A 12,206-nucleotide genomic window follows, 5' to 3' on the forward strand; every position below is an offset into this window, starting at 1 on the left:
AGACACATTTAAAACTATTAGTTAATAGGTGTCACAGGGCTCAGTCTAAATGGTATTCATGGTATTCATGTCTCTCTCTCTGTCTCTCAATTAACTTCTCCTGTCTCCTCCAAAGGCATCTTTCCAACTCTTTGTCCTTCTTTGGGTTACTTCTTAAGTCTTTCCTGTCTCCAAGAGAGTTCTGGTCACTTTAGCCAAATGGGAACACTGGCTCTTCATTGTTTTCAAGATAATTTCTTACAGAAGACATAATGGGGATTCCTGGGTGGCTCAGTCAGTTGGGCATCCAACTTTGGCTCAGGTCATAATCTCGTAGTTTGTGAGTTCGAGCCCCAGGTCAGGCTGTGCTGACGGCTCAAAGCCTGGAGCCTGCTTTGGATTCTGTGTCTCCCTCTCTCTCTCCCCCTCCCCCACTTGTGCTCTGTTTCTCTCTGTCTCAAAAATAAACATTAAAAAATTTTTTAGAAAAAACATAACGTATTTTCCTTCCACAGGAATGTGCTTACATATTTAGTCCGTATCTCAGATATCCAGTAAAAAACCTATAAAAGGTAAATTAACTTCAGATTCCACCTTAACCTATTGGCAAACATAGTTTTCTTGAACTTTCTCAGACTGCTTGCCTGGTATTGAGAATATAGGTGATAAATAGCACACAAGTAATAAAATTATAATACCAACATTTGTAATTAATGCATATATTTATTGATTTTACAAATAACTAGAATAAATTCATTCATTGTATAAAATCTCACTCCAAGGAAATTATAAATCTCCTTCATTCAAGATGACAATCAACTTTCTCAAACCATACAAGCTAAGTTGAAACTTTTTGTACTGTACTTTTCCTATAGCCTAGTCTCCCCACTGAAGAAATAACACTTACTTTATAGGCTCACTCTGAAGATAAGCTCTAGCTGTTGTAATGCTGAAAGTATAGACACAATTCTTTAAATAAATCAATAGACACACTACTCTACTTGCTGGGGCTAGTAAGCACCATTTGTAGGAGTATTTGGGTTAAGAGGGAGGATACCAGAATGTTGTATATCCTGAGTTTTAGAGTATCCGGCCTGTAATTAAATTGCCTGCCATACAGATCCTAGAGACTTTAATTCTAAATTAATATAACCAACATATCTTGAGGCCCACTCACAGCCATTAAAACAGCACCTACAGAGTGCCTGGGTGGCTCAATTGGTTAAGCCTCTGACTCGATTTCAGCTCAGGTCATGATCTCTCAGTTCGTGAGTTCCAGCCCCATGTCAGGCTCTGTGCTGACAGTGTGGAGCCTGCTTGGGATTCTCTCTCTCTCTCTCTCTCTCTCTCTCTCTCTCTCTCTCTCTCTTTCTCTCTGTCTCTCTCTCTCTCTCCCCCTCTCTCTCTCTCTCTCTCTCCCTCTCTCTCTGCTCCTCTTCTGCTCTCTTTGTGCTCTCTCTCTCTCTCTCAAAATAAATAAAGTTAAAAAAAAAAGCACATAACTGAGTATCTTTGTAATAAATTTGATAGGCTCCCATTTCCCACTGGTCAACTGCTCCAGGGACATTAACTGCCTCACCTTTTCAGGTTAGAAATCATGAATATGCATGTATAAGAAAATAAAAATTCCTGAGATTCTAACACCCAAAGATAAATGTAAATGTCTAAAGATGGATTTATTATTATTATGTGAAAATTCTTTCATGTCTAAATTGTCTTCCACAGCATCTTGTTCTGAGAACTGTGGCGTTCTACCCTATTACTGGTTCGTAAAAATGTACTAATTATTGGTCATTTACAGTAATTCCACTTCTTTGCTATTAAAAAATGCTGTCATGAATATCCTAGAAGCGTATTCATTGCATACATTCCTGGCTATTTCTTTATACAGAATCTTTGGACCAAAAGGTTTGCACATTTTAAGACTTTTACTGCATATTCTCCAGTTGTATCAGAATCTACCAATTTTTATCCTGTTAGCATTATATGAGATATCCATCTTTCCTATACACTGATAACAGAAGATAATGGTCATATTTACTAGCCAAAAAAAAAAGGGATCTCTCTGATATTTTAGTTTTCATTTATTTGAGTAAAGTGAAATTATTATGCTATGCTAGGATTTTTTTCACCCTCAATTCTTTCCCCTATTAGAACTTCTTGAGCTTTCTATCAAGTTAATTTTGTGTTCCTCAGGTCTACAGTAAAGAGCATCTCTCACAACGCCAGCCCAGAGTTTGTACCCAATCCAATAATGTTTGTTGAATAAATGAAGGTAACATCAGAAAAAATTAGATCAGAAACTCAATAGTGAGCAAGGGTCACTCATAATTAGGAATTGGTTACACACACACATACACAAATATACAACAGAACAATTCACACATAAATATACAATATTGAGAAGAAATTCATTCTCTCATAAGTATAATAGAAGAACCATCTATGGAGACTAATAGGTAAAATATCCTTCTAATGTAGTTAAAACCCTTAACTAGAATTTTTAAATGTGGTTTTACTAATATATGAATATACCCCAAAACTTGAAGTCGGAGGTTCTAAATTCCTGTCTAAGCCTATTTATGGGCCTGCTGCAATGAACAGATGAGATACATACATAATTAGAGCTTTCCCTTGCGTATATTAAATTCATTGCTAAAACCTCAAAAAAAGTGTATTCTCAAGTAACATGATGAGTTCTGTAGATTATTGAAAATGCTGATAAAAGAAAAACATAGTAATCATATATAATACTAAAAACCTCAGTTAGGTGAAGAAATATAATGCAAACCAGCAGCACACAAGGTATGACTGTGTGGGGTGAGTTGGTGTGTAGCTGTGTGTGTGTCTCCACCATGCTACAACCCAGTTGAAGGAAAGAAAAAGTTCACTGTTCTCACGACTTTCTAGAGGGTAATCTTCCTTGATGACAAGGTAGTGTCAACATTTGATGTTACCTCTATCGGAACACTGTTCAACCACCTCAGGCTCCTTTTGTTTTGTTAGTTCTTCCATTAGAGCCTGGGGTTCAGTCAGCAGAGGGGAAGGAGAATGAAAGAGATTAATGTGGTATCTCTCCCGAATGGATAGGGGCCCCCAAATGTGGGGTGAAAGCCGGAGGTTCTGGCAGTGAAAGAATTCACCCAAGGCAGAACAAAGGAGATAGAAGTGTATTGGCTACACCACAATACAGTGGCGGGCGGGACAGCAAAGCAGAGATTGTCTGCCACAAGGCAGTGGGCAGGGGCTGTATTTAAAAGGGGGGAAGGTGAGGAAGTATGGGAACATATGGAATTTTCCTTTTTTGATAACTGTGTCTGGGTGTAAGAAACCCATTGGTCATCATCAAACTAAAATCTGCACAGCATGGGGCGCCTGGGTGGCGCAGTCGGTTAAGCGTCCGACTTCAGCCAGGTCACGATCTCGCGGTCCGTGAGTTCGAGCCCCGCGTCAGGCTCTGGGCTGATGGCTCGGAGCCTGGAGCCTGTTTCCGATTCTGTGTCTCCCTCTCTCTCTGCCCCTCCCCCGTTCATGCTCTGTCTCTCTCTGTCCCAAAAATAAATAAAAACGCTGAAAAAAAATTAAAAAAAAAATCTGCACAGCAAAGGAAACAATCAGCATGACTAAAAGGCAACTGATGGAATGGGAGAAGATATTTGCAAACGACTTATCAGATAAAGGGTTTGTATCCAAAATCTATAAAGAACTTACCAAACTCAACACCCAAAAAACAAATAATCCAGTGAAGAAATGGGCAAAAGACATGAATAGACACTTCTCCAAAGAAGACATCCAGATGGCCAACCGACACATGAAAAAATGCTCAACATCACTCATCATCAGGGAAATACAAATCAAAACCACAATGAGATACCACCTCACCCCTGTCAGAATGGCTAACATTAACAACTCCGGCAACGACAGATGTTGGTGAGGATGCGGAGAAAGAAGATCTCTTTTGCACTGTTGGTGGAAATGCAAACTGGTGCAGCCACTCTGGTAAACAGTATGGAGGTTCCTTAACAAATTAAAAATAGAACTACCTTATGACCCAGCAATTGCACTACTAGGTATTTATCTAAGGGATACAGGTATGCTGTTTCAAAGGGGCACATGCACCCCAATGTTTATAGCAGTGCTATCGACAATAGCCAAAGTATGGAAAGAGCCCAAATGTCCATCGATAGATGAATGGATAAAGAAGATGTAGTGTGTGTATATATATATATATATATATATATATATATATATATATATATAATGGAGTATTACTCGGCAATCAAAAAGAATGAAAGCTTGGCATTTGCAACTACATGGATGGAACTAGAGGGTATTATGCTAAGCGAAATTAGTCAGAGAAAGACAAATATCATATGACTTCACTCATATGAGGACTTTAAGATACAAAACAGATGAACATAAGGGAAGGGAAGCAAAAATAATATAAAGGGAGGGGGACAAAACACAAGAGACTCTTAAATATGGAGAACAAACAGGGTTACTGAAGGGGTAGTGGGAGGGGGGGATGGGCTAAATGGGTAAGGGGCATTAAGGAATCTACTCCTGAAATCATTGGTGCACTATATGCTAACTAACTTGGATGTAAATTAAAAAAATAAATTATTTTTAAAAAATGGTCAGCTAGGGCTTATGGACATTTTGAAGTAGGTTGCCTGATGGCCTGTCTGTATTCAGCCAGGGGGTTGGGGTCACTGTGGGCCCTTTCTACATTCCACTGCTCAAGCCTGTTACCTAAAAACAACCTCTATAGTTAAAATTTGACTTCCACTCACATTCTGCTGGCCAGCGCTCCATGACCTGGAGAAGGAGACTGGGAAATGGAGTCTAGCTATGTGCAAGTTTGGGGAGCAGCAACCCATTCTGTGCCACATGACCTTTTGTGTTTTGTCATATCTGTGTAGCATCACCTGGTGCCTTTGATTATTTCTACCCAAGTCTCATACATAGTATTATTACCATGCTAATACCATACATGGTATTAATACGTGCTATTATTTATTTGGTGTGTTTTACATTCACTCGCTTTTTATACTTCAAGATTTATTGTAGAATAAAACTATCGAAACTGCAATTAGAAAACCAAAGTGAAATATCCATAAATAGAACTTAACTATAGAAACTAATGTACTAAAAACAAAACAATGTTGTAAGTTCTAAGTCTCTGGGGCACCTGGGTGGCTCTGTTGGTTAAGCATCCAACTTCGGCTCAGGTCATGGTCTCACGGTTTGTGAGTTCGGGTCTTGCTTCGGGTGAGCACGAGCCCTGCTTTGGACTCCATGCTGACAGTGTGGAAAAAAAAAAAAAAAAAAAAACTAATAAATTCCAAGGCTCTGAGCTGAGGTTGGCTCTTTCTTTGATGAAAAGGGCAATTTGAGGGCTAGAAAGAGGCACAGTGTATATTTTATCAGTATCAAAAAAGTATTCTTTTCCATTTTATATTGTGAATTCTATTTGTTCTTAATTGTAATATTGTCAAAAATGTTCTTGTTTTTTTAGACTCTCATTAATATACCATTTTAAAACCTTCAGTGCAGTTTAAGTACAATTCTTTAAAAAAAAAAAAGATTGATTGATTGATTGAAGTAATCTGTACACCCAACATGGGGCTTGAACTCACAATGCTGAGATCAAGAGTTGCATACTCTACTGACTGAGCCAGCCAGGCGCCCCTTAAGTACAGTTCTTTTCATTCATACATACTTTTTAAAAAAATTCAATATTCTTTTTTTTTTTTTTTTAAGATTCTATTTTTAAGTAATCTCTACCCAACTTTGAACTCACGAACCTGAGATCAAGAGTTACATGCTTTTCTGACTGAGCCAGCCAGGCACCCCTTCAATACTCTTTCCATAGCAAACTTTTATATATGATAACAACAGATACATTTGTACTCATTTCTGCTACCTCATGCTTTGTCTTTTGTACTGCTTTCTTGTTTTATTCCTCTCATGGTTTGTTTGAATGGTTTTCTTTTTCTAAATTTCATTTCCATTAATGGTACTAGGAGTTAGACATTCAGTTACTGTTTTTTCATTAATATACACATTTAGGGGTGCCTGGGTGGCTCAGTCAGTTGAGCATCTGACTCTTGATTTCAGTCAGGTCATGAGCATGGAGTCTGCTTGAGAGTTTCCCTCTCTTTCTGTCCTTCTCCCCCCACTCATGCTCTCTCACTTAAAACACACACACACACACACACACAAATTTAGATTTTTAGCAGTATCTATAGTCAATTATAGCAACATCTAAAAGTTGTAATTTTAGCAATAACTAGGATTAACCTTAGCATGGTTTTAGGTTTTATTTGCTATTTGCTTTGGTTTTTACTCTGTTCCTTCATCCCAATCTCTAAATGTTGTCATCAAGAATTTTATGACCATATTTTTTACTGTTTTTAAGCATTATACATTAACAATATTAAAATTTAACTGTGTATTTGTGTGTTGTTCTTGTATATCATACTTTCTGTCATAGTCATTTAAAAATTGTTATTATGTATTATCATGTAATTATTTCAGAGAAGTTCTGTGGGTGTTAACTTTTGGAATCTTTGCAGGTTAGAATGTTCATTTTGATCTGGCATTTAAATTCTAGTTTGGGGGGCGCCTGGGTGGCGCAGTCGGTTAAGCGTCCGACTTCAGCCAGGTCACGATCTCACGGTCCGTGGGTTCGAGCCCCGCGTCAGGCTCTGGGCTGATGGCTCAGAGCCTGGAGCCTGTTTCCGATTCTGTGTCTCCCTCTCTCTCTGCCCCTCCCCCGTTCATGCTCTGTCTCTCTCTGTCCCAAAAATAAATAAAAAACGTTGAAAAAAAAATTTAAAAAAAAAATAAAAAAAAAAAAATAAATTCTAGTTTGGATAGGAGTACCTGGCTGGCTTAGTCAGTGGGGCATGTGATTCTTGATCTCAAGGTTGTGAGTTCAAGCCCCATGATTACTTTAAGTACATAAATTCTAGTTTGGATAGGTATATGCTTGTGTTTTCAGAATAATTTATCCTCAGCATTTGGAAGGTATTTCTGGAATATTTTCCAACAACCGCCAAGCAATTCCCCAATTCTCAGTGGACACTGAGGGGGGTCCTACCAATGTAACTCAGTTCTGACACTGTTTGGAGGATAGCATTAGATCCCAACAGTTCAGGACTCAGTCCTACAAGACTGACCTCACGTCAGATGTGATTCACAAATCCAAGTTGTCACTTGTGCTTCTGACAGACGTTATAAATGGGAGGTTTGCACAACCCTGTCCTCCGTTCTGTCAATTTGCTAGAACAGCTCACAAAACTCAGAGAAACATTTACTTAGGTTTCTCAGCTTATTATAAAGGATATTATAAAGGAGATTGATGAAGAGGGACATAGGCGAGGTCCAGAGAGGTCTTAAGGGCCAGGAGCATCTGCCCCAAGGAACTGGGATGCAACACCCTCCCAGCCTGTGGGTGCCTTCAAATCTCTTGTGGAGCTTAACTTGCAGCACCCTTCTTCCCCTTTCCAGCCTTCTAATCACTTGGTCTTTCTGGTGACCAGTCCCACCCTAAGACTACTATTGGCCCCACCCTAAGTTACCTCATTAGCATAAACTCAGGTGTGTTCAAAAGGATTAGCCATGAATAACAAAAGACACTCCTATCTTTTTGGAAATTATAGGAGTATTAGGAGCTCCATGCTATGAACCAGGGATAAAGATCAAATATATTTCTTAACTATACCACAGTATTGATCTATTGACTACTTTTACGTAGTATTTAATATTATTCAGTACTAAAGTACTGTCCAGTTCCTGGAGGCATTTTCTGACCTTGGGGCACAATCCTGGGAACCTCATGTTTCCCCTAGAGTTTGCAATGCATCAGTTCCTGTTTGGATAATGTTTATTTTTTCTTTTGGAGAGCTTTTAGCAATTCTTCTGAGTCCTAAGAGTTCTGAAGTTTCATAAGTAATTGTCTACGGCAAAGATTTTTATTGTGTTAACATTTGAGAAAACAAGAAAACAAATATTTGGAGCATTCTTGTAGGTCTCAAGTTTTGTGGTTTTGGGCATCATGGAAAATTTTCTTTAGTTGCATATTTTATTATTTGTCCCCGTCATCTTCTCTTTTTCTGTCTGTCTAGAACTTTTATTTGATAGACAACATACATGCTCACCTACTTCTTCATGTTTCTGATTTTACTTTCTCACGGCACTTCTCTCTTTGCCTTTGCTCTTCAATTGTGATTTATCTCCCAAATCAATCATTTAGTATTGATTGCTCACTTATTTAAATTTTATTTTGCGATTTGTAGGAACTATGTTTTCCTCTGATTGCAATCTTTTTGTTGCAGCCTATTCTAGTTTTGTGGATACAGTGTTCTCTTATATGATATCCTATCTGAAGATAGTTAGTTCAATTTTTAAATGTCCTCTTTTGGTGTTTTGAATCATTTGATGGGTCATCATAGTCAGTGTTTAATGCCTTTGGTTTTATCAGATAAATACCTGGTAAACTTTTTGACTGATGCACTTAGTTAATGAGTTCAGTTGGTATTATGGTTTGAATTGTGTCTTCCAAAAAGACACATTGAAGCCTTAATCCCAGCACCTGTGAATGCTGACTTTATTTGGAAATACGGTCTTTGGAGATGTAATCTGTTTGAGAGGAGCTCACTAGCATAGGCTCTAATCCAATAAGAGTGGTGTGCTTACAAGAGGGAAATTGAGGTACAGGCACACTGGGAGAATGCCAGAATGTGACAACAGAGGCAGAGATTGAAATGCTGCAGCTGCAAGTCAAAAGTGGCCACTGCAAGTTAGGAAGAGGCAAGAAAGGATTCCCCCCTATAGGTTTCAGAGGGAGTATTTCCTGGCTGACAGACTTGATTTCAAATGTGTAGCCTCCAAAACTGTGAGAGAATATACTTCTGTTTTCATATGTATGAAGAGATTTATTGTAAGGAATTGGCTCGTATGGTTACGGAGGCTGACAAGTCCCAAGAACTGCAGTTCATAGACCGAGTGTCAATGTTGTAGTTCCAGTGTGAATACCCACAGGCTTGAGACCCAGGAAAAGCTGATGCCCTAGTTCAAAGCAGTCAGGCAATAAGAAGTTTCCCCTCACTCGTGGGAGTGTTAGCTCTTTTGTTCTATTCAGGCCTTCAACTGGTTGGATGAAAGGACAATCTCTTATATTCTGTCTACTGATTCAAAAGTTAATCTCCTCCAAAAACACCCTCACGGACACATCCAGAGTAATGTTTCACTAAATATCTGGGCATTCCATGGCCCAGTCCAGTTGACACATTAAATTGACCTTCACAAATTCACCCCGGTCAACTTGGCACCCATACACATCTCATTAATCCATACTTAATCTTCCAATAAAGACAATAATAGGGTTATAATTCCACCTAACATGACACAACTATCTTGTATACAACCAAAAACATACTACCCTTCCTTAGAAGAAGAGTTTAAGTATTTGAGTGAGGTTTACTCTTCGCTTTGATATCCTTTCACTTAAATTCTATGATGTAAAATTAACAATACGTAAATACTATGATATGAAGTCAATACATTTATGTATCATGATAAGGGAATAGGAGAAGAAAACAAAGAAATAGATCTAGATATATAAACACACAAATGTATTTGTAGTGAAATAAAGCGGAAATACTCAGTGACAATTACAGTCTTCATTTCTGTAATTGGTTATGTGGTCACAGCGGGTATTTACATATTCTTCCACTCTGCCCACTCTGTGTTCTCTTTGCCTTCAGTAAATACCTGAGCTGGTCATGGTTCTTTACCTGATTGGGAGACCTAAACCTTCATTTCTGAAGGGTCTAGGCCATTAGTAGCCCTGCCTGGATTAAGTTGTCAAGTTTTCCATTGACCTTAATCACAGGGCAAGGTAATACTAAGATACACCCTAAAGGATCTCCATATTCCACACATATTCTTCCTTATCTCCATTGTGGAGCAGTGGTCCAATCTCCCCTTGGTAGTCAGGCTCAGTTACCCCAACCAGCACTGTAACTTCCTTCTTTGCCTGCAAATGCAGGGACGTAAGGAGCCCAAAGTGGCTGGGCTGTTGTCTTAACTTACATCATAGTTGTGTCTCCTGGTGGAAGCATTCCTCCCTTTGGAAATAAGACCTCAAGGCCAGCAGGGCATGAAGTTGTGAGAACGGGAAGCGAATATTTTCCTAGTGGGTCACCAGGGGTAATAGTGAGTAGCGCCACTCCCATTTCCACCCCTTGATTCCTGCACTGACTGTGGGAGAAACAGTACCATGTATTGGATGCTGATTCAGGGTATGTACAGCCTTCTGGAGAACCCTTCCCCAACCCTGCAAGGTATTGTTATCTAGCTAGCCTTATTAAGCATTTACTCTGCTGATTACTCAGAGACAACACCTCCTGCACTTCTGTTTGTTCACTTTGAGCCTGCCATTTTTCTGGATCTGTTCTGAATTCCGAAGTGGTTTTCTTTAGGATGTGGTTTTCTTCAAAGCGTTTGGGCTTTGTTTTTTCTCACTTTCTCACTTCTCAATCAATCTAATACAATCCACTTTTGATCATCCATACAGTGAATCGTCCAATATAATCAATCTTCCAATTATTCAGAAATTCCTCAAGATGTCTTATCTGTTCGTGGAACCCTTTCTTATTTTATAATGCTATATGAACTTCTCATATTTTTTTTTAAATTTTTTTTTCAACGTTTATTTATTTTTGGGACAGAGAGAGAGAGCATGAACGGGGGAGGGGCAGAGACACAGGGAGACACAGAATCGGAAACAGGCTCCAGGCTCTGAGCCATCAGCCCAGAGCCTGACGCGGGGCTCGAACTCACGGACCGCGAGATCGTGACCTGGCTGAAGTCGGATGCTTAACTGACTGCGCCACCCAGGCGCCCCTGAACTTCTCATATTTTAAGGGATTTGAGGCATAAAGGGAAGCAAATACATGTGTTTGGCTTGTTATATCTATCCACTCTCTGGCTTTGATGTTCAAGTGCAACTTATTGAGATGAGAAACAAAGAACTTCTGGTTAAAAATGGTGAATTAGGGGCACCTGGATAGCTCAGTTGGTTAAGCATCTGACTCTTGATTTTGGCTTGGGTCATGATCTTACAGTTTGTGAGTTCAAGCCCAATATCGGGCTCTGCACTGGCAGTGCAGAGCCTGCTTGGGATTCTTTCTCTCCCTCCCTCCCCAAAATAAATAAACTTAAAAAAGAGAGAGAGAATTATTACATATTGAACCATAAACTCCTAGTTTCCCCATGTTGCTGTAACAAAATACCACAGACCACAACTCAATGGTTTCAATAACAGAAATGTATTGTTTCATAGCTCTAAAAGTCCAAGATCAAACTGGAGGCAGGATTGGTTCCTTCCAAGCACTGTGAGGGAGAATCTGTTGTCTCTCTCCTATCCCCTGGTGGTTTGCTGGCAATTTTGGATGTTCTTTGGCTTCTTCTGCGTCACTCCAGTCTCTGCTTTTTTCTTTAAGTGGCATTCTTCCTGTGAGTGCATGTCTGTGTTCAAATTTCCCCCTTTTACAAGGGACCATTATAGTGAATTGGGGACTCATTATATTGCAGTATGACGTTATCTTAACTAGTTACATCTGCAATGACCCTTCTGAATAAGGTTGTGTTCTGAGGTACTAGGGTTAGGTCTCAACATTTGAATTTGGGGGTACAGAATTCAATCCATAATAGTTCCCTTACTCATTCTATTCTCAGAATTCCATAATTTGTCATCCCTCTCCCTGTGTGTTTGAAAAAATTGAAACCACTTAGATAAAAGATTTTTAAAAAATGGACATTTGGAGTTCTTCAAAGGTCGTGTTTGCTTCTGATTATTCTACCTGTTGTTAAGTCTCACCCATGCATACAGAGGTTCCAGTCAGCTCCTTAGTTTTATTTATTTACTTATTCATTATTTATTTTATTATTTGAGAGAGAGAGCAAGAGAGAGAGAAGCACGAGCCGTGGAAAGGCAGAAAGAGAGGGAGAGACAGAATCAATCTTAGGCAGGCTCCACCCTGAGCACGAGGCTCTATCCCATCACCCTGAGGTCATGACCTGAGTGGAAATCAAAATTCTAACATTTAACCAACTGAGCCACCCAAGCGTCCCCAGTTTCTTAGTTCTTAAATATGAATGAGCATCCATGAATACTAGATACCCAAATAATATTTCCAATATGAAGAGACAGACTG

The sequence above is a fragment of the Felis catus genome, chromosome C2 (assembly GCF_018350175.1).
Source record: "Felis catus isolate Fca126 chromosome C2, F.catus_Fca126_mat1.0, whole genome shotgun sequence".
Classification (NCBI taxonomy): domain Eukaryota; kingdom Metazoa; phylum Chordata; class Mammalia; order Carnivora; family Felidae; genus Felis; species Felis catus.